This window comes from Meriones unguiculatus, chromosome 8 (genome assembly GCF_030254825.1).
Source record: "Meriones unguiculatus strain TT.TT164.6M chromosome 8, Bangor_MerUng_6.1, whole genome shotgun sequence".
Taxonomy (NCBI): domain Eukaryota; kingdom Metazoa; phylum Chordata; class Mammalia; order Rodentia; family Muridae; genus Meriones; species Meriones unguiculatus.
In genome coordinates, this window is record NC_083356.1 from 58058800 (window position 1) to 58073545 (window position 14746).

Consider the following 14746-nt stretch of genomic DNA (forward strand, 5'->3'; position numbering starts at 1 on the left):
TAATAAAACTTTAAGCAATATTGAAATGCTTAAAGAAAAATTAGGCTTTTACTAGAGAAATTTATTATGTTGTGCAATTAAATTCTACATAATCTTAACTGTTGGTCATCAGAAAATTCTATTTGATGAGAACCAGTACTTCAATAAAAACTTCCAGAATAAGGGGAGGCAGAAGAAATCTCTGAATAGTTTGAGGGATAATGATGGCACAGCATTAAGTTTATTGGGTCTTCTAATCCCAACAGATATAATCACATTAGCACAAGGTTCAATGTATGTGCAGCACGGAGGCTAACCACCCATATCCCACAAATTATCTTTAAAATCACACCTACTGACCATGAGAATAAACTGGGTTTTTCTTTAAATTACTCCTGTCTTGACTAGACCTGGAAATTTCTAACAGATTTGAGAGGGTGTTTTATCCCGCACACCTTCTCTTATCTCCATCAGTTCACAGTGCAGAAGGCTAATGCAGGGGAGACCGGACATCTTACTGTAACCACAGAATGAAGAAGAGGAGTAAATATTGTATGTGAACTTTCTAGCATGTAGAGGCTACACAGGAAAAAAAGGTAGAGCTTTGTAATACTCTCTGACTCTGAACTTTCCTTTTTTGAGAGACTGAATAGTTCTATGCAGTTCCTTAATTTTCAGGGGACAGGATTAGAACCAAGAGAATGTGCACATGAGGTGACAAGGTTCTGGACTGTGAACTGGTAGAGAAAGAAGGCAGGTACGTGGGTAATCTCTCTCTCTCTCTCTCTCTCTCTCTCTCTCTCTCTCTCTCTTACTCTCTTGTCTTTGTTATAGGCTTGAGAACCTGAGAAGGTAGCATATCATTGGTTTCTTTGCCTGCTTTGTTTTGTAGAGTAATGGAATTTACTGGATGGAAACAACAGACATACATCATTACTCCTGTGTATGCAATAAGTAATGCATGTGATATGTGTGGCACACGTGGGTTAAGAGGCACCTGGGCTAGTGATTTTGGGAGATGAAATAGCTCTGATGGTAACAGTAGCTCACGACAGTTCATCGCTTACACTATATAATGAAAACAAATCTGACACATCCACTCTGTTTCCCTGAAGCCAGTTGATTCCTGAAATAAGTTACAAGAGGATAACTGTAATATCTTATGTTTGTACTCACCAGCAGCAACTTGAAAGCATTTTGCCCTGTGTTTTTGCCATGACTATGGCTGAAATAAGGATGCAATTTTGTTAAGAAAAGTTGGCCAGATACAAATATATTTGAGCTTAACTGAAACCCTGGATGTATTCATTAGCTTAAAATTTACGAGGCAGTTAAAGTATCTATAAATGCAAATTGTGACAAGTGGATAAGTATGTCCTCAGTGTTTGCATTAAAGGGGCATTGTGGAGACAGCATGGTAGCTCACATGGAGAGCACTTGCCCACAAGCATAACAATCTGAGTTTCACCCCAAGGATGCGTGTGGCAGAAGAAGAGTACCAGCACCTGCAAGATGTCCTCTGATCTCTACATGCATCTAGTCACCAGCATACCCAAGTGCACACTTCCTCACACCCATGGATAAATAAAGTGGTAGTGTGGTCTAGTGAGTGGAGGAGCTCGGGTCAGTCACTACCCAGTCACTACCCAGTATATGATTTTGCATGGGTTATTCAGTCTCTCTAACTGTTTGCTGAGGAGAGATTAAGCTAGTAGCTCCAGACAATATGACTCATCTGACATGGTACCTTAGTGTAGAAAATGCGTAGTAAATACTATTCATCATCTTATATAGCTTATAATTTATTCCAGTTTCTATTCTGCAAGTTAAAGCAATAAGAAAACCACTGGATCTATTGATTAAAAACAAAACAAAATAAAACAACAAAACAAACTGCAGCTCCTCAGGACGTGACTCAGTGGTCAAGTGCTTGGCTAGAATGTGCAGAGCCTTGGGTTCACTCTCTAGCACTACAGGGAAAATAAATAAAACTACACCGAGACCCCCAAAAACTCAGCTTTAAATTATGCAGACAGAATGATTAGAAAATATCTGAAAACCTTTCTGTTCTAATTCCCTTTCACAGTCTAGTATATTCGGATTTAGATTTGCACTTTAGGGTGTCAGGTGAGATATCTTCAGAGCAAGCAATAGCACTTGGGAAGCTGAGTCAAGAGACTCACAAGTATGAAGGCAACTTGTATTGTGTAACGAAACCTTGTCTCAGAAACAAAACAAAACAAACAGCACCCTCCCCCCCCCCAAAAAAAAATAGCATGGTTCCTTCAGTTTAGAGGTGAGTTTTATTTTATTATTTTCTAGTGGCTAAAAGTAATGCTAGGCATTTTTATGTTCTAGTTATACATAGGAGATAGGGTTAGACCACATAGATTGCATAAGAAATAAGTCAATAAGAAAAGTCAAATCAATAAGAAACACCTTTTAAAGTTATACTCTTATATCTTAAGTCAGAAACATCCTCGGGCTTCTGAGTCAGTAACAGTGGAGCTTAGTGAACGTGAAGCAACCAACCGGTACAGCCAGCTCTCTGGGTGTGCGCAAAACCAGCAGCTATGTCATGAACTAGCAATTTGCATGGGTATAGCTGAACATGGAGACTGGGAAAAAGCTGAGCATCACTGCAGCTGTGAGAACTGGTTCTAAAATGACAGTTTAAATTGCCATCCAGTGAATCTCCACGGTAAACTGTCAGATAACTTTGATGTTACAAATTTAGTTAGCGTGTTAGACCCATTGAGTAAGTTGCAAATTCTGAAGGCAGGTGCTGTGTTTCCTTTTTCTGTGCATACCCACCCTCTAGAAAAACCACTCAATGCATATTTAAAAGGTGAGTAATAAATGAATAATTGCGAGATGAAGTAGTCTGAAGCTAACAACCTGGATGGCCTTCCAGTCTAAAGAGATGGAGATTTGATTCAATGAGTTATCTTGAGAAGTTAAGTTTATTCTTCACATGTCTAGAGACAAATGGCCACTTCCTATCATAAACTGAAGGCTTAATCATAAACTCACAGGCTTAATGTGTCTATATTTAAAAACGTTAAGTTTAATGACTACATATGGAAATTGGAATATGCCATTAAAAAGGGTTTGCCTAATTTTCTTGGTTGGATATTTCTGGAAAGATTTGACTCCAATGTTTTTGCAAATGCTTTGTTAAATGTTTGTGCAAAACTGTTTGGTCATAGCTGAGTTGTGGCTACTTTCTTGGAATAGGATGAACAAATTCTAATTCCCTACAGTTCATTCCTATTCACTTTACCAATTTATGTTGCCTGTTAGAGCCCTTCTAGAGAGTAGAGCATGTGACCCCTGCCCCTGATGAGGACCTGGCATATCATTTTAAAGGACACAGATGAATTAAGAAGCCATCCCTCTTCCAAAACCACAGAGAATGCAATTGGGCTTGATGGGGTGCTGTGTTGGTTGACACTAGAGGGAATGTATATCTGCAGTGGGGCTGAATTGGGGGTGGCACTGTGCCCTGAGAGATAGGGAGGGAGATTCAAATTCCATTTTGGTGAAATAATAGTCCTTATTTTGGTAAATATAGCCCCTCCCCTCTGAAGCCAGGGACGTGCAATTACAGAACTTGATTACTGCAGAGGAAGAATGAAACCTGGGAGTACTGAGACCGAGCTTGGTCTAAACTACCTCATGCAGCTCACTGGTTCTTAGAAGTTAGCCAATTCAATTCACTTACATTTGGCTTCCATTTTTTAAAATGTATACATCAGATGACACAATCTGTTATAGTAAATTTACTCATATTTTATAGTGATATGGCAAAGTGTAAGCCAAATGTTGGAGACACATGAGATTTATAACTGTAATTAATCTTGTAAAATAATGAATTGCCACAAAAAAAGGGGGAAAGAACAGATTCTTTCCCCAACAGGAATGGAAATCAAATATACTTATTTGATGGGTGAATATTTCATCTCAAACACAGCACACACACGCATACACATGAAAATAGAATCTAAAATATTTCTTAGCACCCAATGGACATTTCCCCAAACCACCTTGGGGGGTATGACCAGCAGACTGTGTTCTCTCATCTTTCTTACGAATCTTAGCAAGTCGCAGTAGATCTTTGCTGAAGAAACCTGATATTCTTGCAGTGTTCCAGCAGGGACACAGCCCTTTAGTTGGCACGCTGACTGACACTTACAAACAGGTCCAGTGTGAAAGACGGGGATTCAGGACGCAGAACACCACATCTTTCTTATTATTTTTATGCATATTTAGCCTTTTGGAAAAAAAAAAAGTGAGAAAAGTTCCTGGACTTAAAACTCAAAAAGAAGTGTAAGCACAATCCCTTCATGTTTTTTGTTTATTGCTTTGTTTTACTCTATGATTTGAAGAGGAAGAAAGAAAACAAAAATGTACTCTATTATAAATTTAAATGAGTATTGTTTGCCTATCTATCTATCTATCTATCTATCTATCTATCTATCTATCTATCTATCAATCTGTCTGGTCTATCTATCTATCTATCTATCTATCTTGAGGAAGAAGATTGTGTAGAAGCCTGGTTGTTCCATTTGCTTTTTTGGAGGGTGAATGGGCAAGATCTGTAGCCTAGGCTGGCACTGAACTTAGGGCAACCTTATCACCTCAGCCTTTTTAGTACTGGGGTTGTAAAGCAGGAAATATACTACTTGAGTAAGTATGACCATGTCTTTATGGCTCCCTGTGCACCCACAGGCCTGGCGGCACTATGGGTCTGATTATCACCATTTTAAAATGAAGATCCCCCTTCTCTGAATTGATGTTTTCATATAGCCTAATGCTTCTTTTGTCCTCCCTCCCCCTCTCTCTCTTTTCTAAATTTGAGTTCCACATAAAAACACGGGGTCTTTATCATGGTATTTTTGTGAAAGAAAACATTTCCTTTGCAGTTCAGAATTTTAAAAAATGTTACCATTGAACTTGTTTTTTCCTTTTCTCCTAAAATCAAGAAATATAATTTTTATTTTTTATTTTTTATTTTTTTTTACATTTTATTCACTTTGTATCCCCCCATAAGCCCCTCCCTCCTCCCCTCCTGATCCCACTCTCCTTCCCCCTTCTTCACGCATGCTCCTCCCCAAGTCCACTGATAGGTGACTTCCTTCTGATCTTAGTTTATCAGATCTCATCAGGAGTGGCTGCATTTTCATCTTCTGTGGCCTGGTAAGGCTGCTTCCCCCTCAGAGGGAGGTGATCAAAGAGCAGGCCAATCAGATTATCTCAGAGGCAGTCCCTCTTCCCATTATTATGAAAACCACTTGGACACTGAACTGCCATGGGCTACATCTGTGCAGGGGTTCTAGGTTATCTCCATGCATGGTACTTGGTTGGAGTATGAGTCTCTGGGAAGACCCCTGTGTTCAAATTTTCTGGTTCTGTTGCTCTTCTTGCGGAGTTCCTGTCCTCTCCAGATCTTACTATTTCCCACTTCTTACATAAGATTCCATGCACACTGCCCAACAGTTGGCCATAAGTCTCAGCATCTGCTTTGATAGTCTGCAGGGCAGAGCCTCTCAGAGGCCCTCTGTGGCAGGTTCTAGCTTGTTTCCTGTTTTCTTCTTCTTCTGATGTCCCTCCTCTTTGCCTTTTGGGATGTGGATTGAGCATTTTAGTCAGAGTCCTCCCTCTTGAATAGTTTCTTTAGATGTACAGATTTTAGTAGATTTATCCTATATTACGTGTCTATATGAGTGAATATATACTATGTATGTCTTTCTGATGGGACAGCTCACTCAGGATGATCCTTTCCAGTTCCCACCATTTACCTGAAAATTTCATGATTCAAGAAATGTATTTTTGTTTCTTCACTGAGACCATCATTGAACAGCAGATAACCAGTTGGATCCCCAAAACAATATATGTATTGTCTGTAAATATTTTTATGGTAGCAATGGTGAAAAGGGGGCACACCTTATGATTTTTATTTTTGCTACTTAAAAGTGAAATCCTTTTTTTCCTGCTGTGACACAAGCATAAACAGTGTGTGCTGCAATACAAAGTGAAATATTTTATTTTCTTTCTTTCTTTATTTGAGGCAAGCTCTCTCTACAGAGTTCTGGCTATTCTGGACTTACTGTTTAAAACAAGCTGTCCTTACACTCACAGACCTGCCTGGTTTTGCCTCCCAAATGTTGGAATTAAAGGCATCACCTGACCAGTGGCAAAGCAAAATATTTGTCACATTGGGAATGGTAATTGGTAAAGTATTATGGAAAAGTAGTAAACCATTATTTTTGGAAGACTAGAAATAAATCAAACCTATTTTCTCATTTTTCTCTTATTTTCTGTTTTAAAATTTTCATTCCCATCTTTTAATAGACTCTGTTGTTTTATTCTTGGTTCAGGCTTTGGATATACCAACCTGCAAACAGAACAGCCAATTCAAGCCAACCTAAGGAGGTAGACGGAAGGCACTGCCTCATAAAAAAATCTATAAACATTTGTCTTTATACCCACAGATAAATGTAGTTCTCTCCCCTCATCAAAGAAACTTCTCTTTGCAACAGAGGGAGACCACTACAGAAAACCACAAGAAACCAGCATCCAGAGTTGTAAAAGCTCAGACCTGGTGGATGCATCTGCAAAATCCTTCAATATCCAAGGCTTAGTCAGGGTACATTGTGAAGGGATACAAAAAGACTGTAAGAACTGAAGGATCTGGGCATTTTCTTTGAGATTTTGACTGCTAGTAACATCAGAAGCTATACCCATAAAATCCGATCAACATCACTGCCCAACCAAACATGAGCTGAACAAGGATGATACCAATGGGAAAATTCCACAAGGTCTCAAGCTTACACAAAGAACAGCAGGCAATTGAGCAAGGCAGGGAGCAGGAGACGTGATCTTCATCAGAGAAGAGCACATCAATTGGTTGCCCAGTCCCTAATGGTCAGCCCCCACCCTTACCCCCCCCCCCAAAAAAAACAACTACACACAAGCAACATATAGACTCAGAAGTTTCTATTTTGGAATATATATGTATATACAAATACATGTAAGCACACAATAACAATTGAGAAAAGAGGCCATGAATTTGAAGGAGAGTGACAATGGGTATATAGGAGTAATTTAGAGGGAGAAAAGGAAAGGGAGAAATGCTGTAATTCAAATACAGTATCAAAAGTAAACTAAAAATCAAAGTCGCTGGGCATTATGTGCATGTCTTAATTGATTTCCTGCTGTTCAAACAGAATGTCACAGGCTGAGTAAACTATAAGTTGTTTGAGTCATGTCTCTGAAGGCTTCAGTACCCAAGAGCACAGTGCTGCCTTCTGTCTACAACATGTTGGAGAGGCAAGTGAGCCTGAGATTAAAAAAAAAAAAATGGGACAAACCATTTTCTTTTTAAATAATAGCTTTCACTCTGTCACAAAGATTCCACAAAGACTTTATCAAGTTTATGGAGTCCAGTTCTCAATGCCATCACAGTACATTTCAACAGGTTCTCTGAAGAGGAGAGTCAAGCTACAGCAACATAGCATCTAGGCACTGCTGCTTTCCATTACCTGTGGTTTGGCTTTCCAGTTACCCGTAGCCAACCACAGTGGAAAATTCCCCAAAGAAACAATTTATAACTTCATAAAAATGTTGACCTGTGTGCTGTTCTGAATGGAATGTTGCATCTTCTACCACCCTGCATTGTCCTCACCCAGGGTATGACCCATCTTTTCCTCCCAGTGTGTGTCCATGCTATTATTATGTTACCTGTGATTTAGCCACTTATCAATTGTCTTACTTATTCATATGGACTTTCTCTGTACCACTAGTTTATATTTCAAGTAAAACCCGTTTAACATAATAACAGCTTTGTGTCCAAGAGCACTTCTGCCTGGAAGTGTCAAACAGATATTTCCTCATGGGTGTTACATGCACAGGTTTGGCCATTGTCTATGTAGGTTTTGGTTCTACCCATGGTGTCAGGTAATTCCTCTGAAAATTGGAACATAGCTCCTACAGGTTAGAAGAGACTATTAACCTTTAAGTGTTTTTTTTTTAACTTAAAAAAGTGAAAGTTATTACCACAAATATGTTTATATTTATTGGCTGTTATCCCTGGAAACCCATGACTCTAATATATTCACCTAATAAGCAACCCATTGGCACAGCAACTTCAGTGTTTCAGTCTCTTCTGTGATTTCAGATAGTTCTACTTCCATGATATATCTTGGGAAGTAACCTTGCTCCAGAATCACTCATCGCGAGCAAGGGAAAGGAAAGCTTCCATTAGTTGGGCTGAGGTCAGGTTACCTCTCAAGAGCCTGCGGGAAGAGAATCCATACTTATAAATGGTGTAGGATTTTGACAGTGGCAATGCTGGGGAGATGACTCAGTGGTTAAGAGAACTGGCTGCAGTTCAGAGGATCCAGGTTTGATTCCCAGTATCCACATGGCCATTTACAATCTCTGGAACTCCAGGTTAGGGATTGGATGCTCTCTTCTGGTCTCCAAGGGCACTGCCTGCCCATGGAGCACAGACATACAGGCATGCGAAATACCCACACACATTATTTCTTTATTTACATTCTTACAGCTTCAATTGTATCCTTTGCATACTTGATAACTAAGTTTTATATCACTAATATTGTACTCTTTAAGATGTTCCAGCTCCATTATTATTGCCCAAAGCTTTCTGGCAGTCTTTACCAGATGGTTGTCCAAATAGAAATGTTTTGTGATTCCAAAGCATGACTCTTCCAGGTCAGGATTTTCTGGTAGCATCTTGACAGTTACCTGAACTTCCTAGCTAGGGTTTTATTGCTGTGAAAAGACACCGTGAACATGGCATTTTCCTTCTTATAGATGAAAACATTTAACTGAGGATGGCTTACAGTTTCAGAGGTTTAGTCCATTATCATCATGGCGGGAAGCATGACAGCTCAGAGTTCTACATCTTATTCTACAGGCAGCAGAAGCGAATAGTGCCCCACTAGGCCTAGCATGTTAGACAACAAAGCCTGCCTTGCCTCCACTGTGACAGACTTCCTCCAACTAGCCCACATCTCGTGACAGTCTCACTCCCTATGCGCCAAGCATTCTCACGCATGAGGCCATTCCTAATCAAATCACTACATCTTTTAAACAGAAACTTGGCATTGTCTTTGCATCTTACCCTGTCTTCATTCCAAAAATCTGTTTTTCTTTCTTGCTTTTCATTTACACAAACGTGTTAGTTTAGTTTCATGGATGTATTTATGTAGAGTCAACCTATGTTATCCAACAAGTCCATTTTTATAGATTTGCCTGCTTTTAAAAATTTATTAGTAAATCAGTGTTTATGATACTTTCCCTGCCATTGAGAGACGTGGCCACAATTATGAAATATTTTTTTATTGTCTAGTGTGCACATTCCCATCTGAGGTCAGCAAGGTTCTGTCCTACCTTTCCGTCTTTGCTCTCATACTGTGAACAAGCCCCAGTTTTTTGTGCACTATGCAGGGCAAGGCTTTTTACAATTTTTGTGCTTTAACATGACTGTTCACTACTGAAAACGGTTAAAGGATTGTGATTTCCTAAGGGCAAGGAGGCTGTTGGGTGCCTTATATAAAAGATAATGTAAATGATCTTACAATGGGCCTGAAATATGAAAGTGTCACCTTGTCTCAATGTCAGTGAATTAGTTTATATATTTAATAAGGTATCTTGAAACATACATGACTTATACATGTATGATGTGATGAAGGCTTTTAAGAAACTAATACTGTGCTTTTCCTCAGAGCAACCTTCAGTATTAGCTAATTCAGTTTCCTAGTGACTTTATGGAGCATATCTATAATGAGAATGAGAATCAACCTTACCTTTATTTTTTAAGTGATGTGTAATAGCCTATGTAAGATAAAACTAATTATATGGCATCATATATTTTATAATTATTTTGTTAACTGGTTTCTTTCTAATACAGACTTAATTTGGCTAGTATAGTTGTCTTTCAAATGTAAAACTGAACATGCTATGCTTTCTGCTTAAAACGTACTCTAGGCATTGACGAAAGGTTCACATTTATTAGATGGAAGTACAGTTCACCTGCACTCTGGCTGTTGTCTACTTGATGAGTCTAAATAAGTAGTTCTCAACATTCCTTGTGCTGTGTCCATTTACTGCAGCTCCACATGTTTTGGTGACCCCAACTATACCGTTATTTTTGTTGCTGCTTCATAAACAGTAATTTTGCTGTCATTATGAACTGTAATATAAATATCTGTGTTTTCCCATGGTCTTAGGCAACTCCTGTGAAGGAATTATTCAACCCCCATAGGGGTTGAGAAAACTCACAGGTTGAAAAACACTGTTCTAAACCTGCTTCTTTTTTTCTTTTTGCGGTAGAATATCTCTTTTAATTGGTTTACTATTTTATTAACATTTTTTATTATTAACATTTATTACAATTTATTCAATTTCTATCCAGGCTGTGGTCCCCTCCCTCATTTCCTACCAATCCCACCCTCCTTTTCTTTTCTCCCCCTATGTCCCTCCCCTAGTCCACTGATAGGGGAGGTCCTCCTCCTCTTCTACTTGAACCTAGCTTATCAGGTCTCATCAGGACTGGTTGCATTATCTTCCTCGGTGCTCTGGCAAAGCTGCAGGCTCCAGGGGGAGGTGAGAGCCTGTCACTGAGTTCATGCCAGAGACAACTCCTGCTCCTCATACTGTGGACCCCACTTGGATACTGAGTCTATGGACTACGTCTGAGCAGGGGTTTTAGGACCTCTCCATGCATTGTCCTTGGTCGAGGTACCAGTTTCTTCAGGACTCCCAGGGGTCAGTAATTTTGGCTCTGTTGGTCTTTGGAAGTATCTCCATTCCTACAGCTGTACTATAGAGCAACAATTATAAAAACTGCATGGTACTTGCATAGAAACAGAATGGTGGGTGGAATTGAAGATCCAGAAATAAACCCACACACAAAAGGATACTTGATTGTTGACAAAAAAGCCAAAACCATTAAGTGGAAAAAAGACAGCATCTTCAACAAATGGTGCTGGTTCAATTGGATGTCTCCATGCAGAAAAATGCAAATAGATCCATATTTATCACCCTGCACAAAACTGAAGTCCAAGTGGATCAAAGATCTAAATATAAAACCAGACACACTAAACCTGTTAAAAGAAAAAGTGGGGAAGAGCATTGAACTCACTGGCACAGGAGACAACTTCTTGAACAGAACACTAACAGCACAGGCTCTAAGATCAACAATCAATAAATGGGACCTCATGAAACTGAAAAGCTTCTGTAAAGCAAAGGACACTGTTGTCAGAACAAAAGGACAGCCTACAGTCTGGGAAAGGATCTTCACCAACTCTTTATCTGACAGAAGGCTAATGTCCAGAATATATAAAGAAATTAAGAAGTTAAACACCAACAAAGCAAATAATCCAATTAAAAATGGGGTACAGAGCTAAACAAAGAATTCTCAATAGAGGAATATTGAATGGTACTTAAAGAAATGCTCAATGTCCTTAGCCGTAAGGGAGATGCAAATCAAAACACCCAGAGATTTCACCTTACACCCATCAGAATGGCTAAGATCAAAAACTCAAGTGACTAGGAATAGCACTTCCTCAAGATCGAGCCATACCACTCCTAGGCATATATCCAAAAGAGGCTCAAGTACACAATAAGGACATTTGCTCAACTATATTTGTAGCAGCTTTATTTGTAATAGCCAGAAGCTGGAAACAACCCAGATGCCCCTCAACTGAAGAATGGATATAGAAATTGTGGTATATCTACACAATGAAATATTACTCAGCAATGAAAAATAAGGAAATCATGAAATTTGCAGGTAAATGGTGGGAACTGGAAAGGATCATCCTGAGTGAGCTGTCCCAGAAGCAGAAAGACACACACGATATATATTCACTCATATAGACATATAATAAAGGATAAACCTACTAAAATCTGCACATCTAAAGAAACTATTCAAGAGGGAGGACTCTGACTAAAATGCTCAATCCACATCCCGAAAGGCAGAAAGGATAGACATCAGAAGAAGAAGAAAACAGGAAACAAGCTAGGAACCTGCCACAGAGGGCCTCTGAAAGGCTCTGCCCTGCAGACTATCAAAGCAGATGCTGAGACTTATGACCAACTGTTGGGCAGTGTGCATGGAATCTTATGTAAGAAGTGGGAAATAGTAAGATCTGGAGAGGACAGGAACTCCACAAGAAGAGCAACAGAACCAGAAAATTTGAACACAGGGGTCTTCCCAGAGACTCATACTCCAACCAAGTACCATGCAGGGAGATAACCTAGAACGCCTGCACAGATGTAGCCCATGGCAGTTCAGTGTCCAAGTGGGTTCCATAGCAATGGGAAGAGGTACTGCCTCTGAGATAATCTGATTGGCCTGCTCTTTGATCACCTCCCTCTGATGGGGGAAGCAGCCTTACCAGGCCACAGAAGATGACAATGCAGCCACTCCTGATGAGATCTGATAAACTAAGATCAGAAGGAAGGAGAAGAGGACCTTCCCTATCAGTGGACTTGGGGAGGGGCATGAGTGAAGAAGGGGGTGGGAAGGTGGGATTAGGAGAGGAGGAGGGTGGAGTTTATGGGGGCATACAAAATGAATAAAGTGTAATTAATAAAATTAAAAAAAAACTCAAGTTACATTACATGCTGGAAAGGATGTGGAGAAAGGGAAACTTTCCTCCATTGCTGGTGGGAATGTAAACTTGTACATCCACTCTGGAAATCATTCTGGCACTTTATCAGAAAATTAGGAATAGTGCTACCTCAAGAGCATATATCTGAAATATGCTCAAACATACAACCAAGACATTTGCTCAACTATGTTCATAGCAGCTTTCTTCATAATAGCCAGAATCCGGAAACAACCCAGATTTCCTTCAACTAAGGAATAGATACAGAAATTATGGTACATCTACACAATGTAATACTACTCAGCAAATAAAAACAAGGAAATCATGAAATTTGCAGGCAAATGGTGGGATCTAGAAAAGATCATCCTGAGTGAGGTATCCCAGAAGCAGAGAGACACACATGGTATATACTCACTCCTGAGTGATTATTAGACATATACTATAGGACAAACATACTAAACCTTTATTCCACACTCCACCCCATGAAGACACAGTTAGCTAGACAACTATTTGGCTTCATGACTTTCTGTTTTCACCCAGTCTATTATTTCTGATTTAAATTTCTTAATTCTGCGATAACTTTTTACTGAGCTTTGAAGGCTCAGCTCACACTTCTCTCTGTGCTTCCGCAGCACCAGTTGTTGCTCTCTCATCATTTCCACATCTCACTATCACTGCTGCAAGGAGACAGCTACAAGAGTGGAAAAGGAAAATGGACTGGAAGGGCAGGTTTTAGCTCTGATGCCGAGAAGGACCAGACACTGTGATTTCAGGGAAGAATGAACACACTCAAAACTCAGGTCCTCATACTTAGTATAATTCTCTAAAAGAATCAAACAAAGCTGCTTGGAGAAAGCCTCAGTGTAGGCTTGGGACAAAGAAAATACAAGATGAGTCTGGAGGTTAAGTTTGTGCCAAAAATTAAGAGGGAACTCAAATACATGGGGATATGTTATTTTATCTCCTGGGTTAGAGTCCATCATGGAGGGAAGCCAAGACAGACATTCAAGGCAGAAGCTTGCAGTTGAAACCAGTGGAAGAATACTGCTAAATATTGCTGAATTTGAGCCTGGGGGTAAGTTCTTTCTTCTTCAAGTTGCCTTCAGTCTTGGTGTTATCACAGCAACAGACATCAAACTGGGACACAAAATTTAAGAAGATAATAGGAAGTCTGTACATGATCAACAAGTTGAATTCATTCCCAGGATGCAAGTTTAGTTCAACACATGCAAATGAATAAGTGTAATACAGAACATAAACTTAAGTACAAAAACCACTTGGATCTTCACAGATCCAAGAAAGGCCCTCAACACAACTCCGTATTCCTTCATTACAGAAGTTGTAAAAAACCAGTAATAGGGGAATCTTACCTCAAAGTAGTAAAAGCTATTCATGAGAAACCTATGGCCAATATTACACTAGATGCAGAAAAACTTTCTTTTCTTTTCTTTTTTTTTCTTTTTTTTTTCTTTTCTTTTCTTTTCTTTTCTTTTCTTTTCTTTTCTTTTCTTTTCTTTTCTTTTCTTCCTTCCTTCCTTCCTTCCTTCCTTCCTTCCTTCTTTCTTCTTTCTTTCTTTCTTTCTTTCTTTCTTTCTCTCTTTCTTTCTTTCTTTCTCCTTGAGAGCATTTTCTTTTGAAATCTGATACAAGACCCATTTCGAAGAGTGGAAAGAATGGGCATAGTGTCTTATTATAGGAGTAGACAAGAAGTTTCTGATTGCATTAAATACCATTCCAAAAATTAGAACTCATGCCTGTTACTATTAATTTGGCCCGAAGCCTGTATCTAGCTTAGGCAATAGGCCCTAGGGTAGAACGTAATGATATTATTCTGTTAAATGAACACAAAAATATGTTCCCCCTATGCTTTTATTTTTATACCCACATATAAGAGAAAGTTTTTGTGTCAATGGTGGTTAGCATAGTGGCCCATAACTGATCAAATGCAGAAAATAAGAGACTGTGGTGAACTCAGCAATAATTGGGACATAGTCCCATTACATGCACTACATATATGTATGAAATTATTAAGTAACAAAAAGAAAAAAATTAGTATAGTACCAAAGGCAGGTTACAAATTCAGTGCATCCCCCAATACCAGTGAAATTATTCCTAGAGTTGGAAAACAA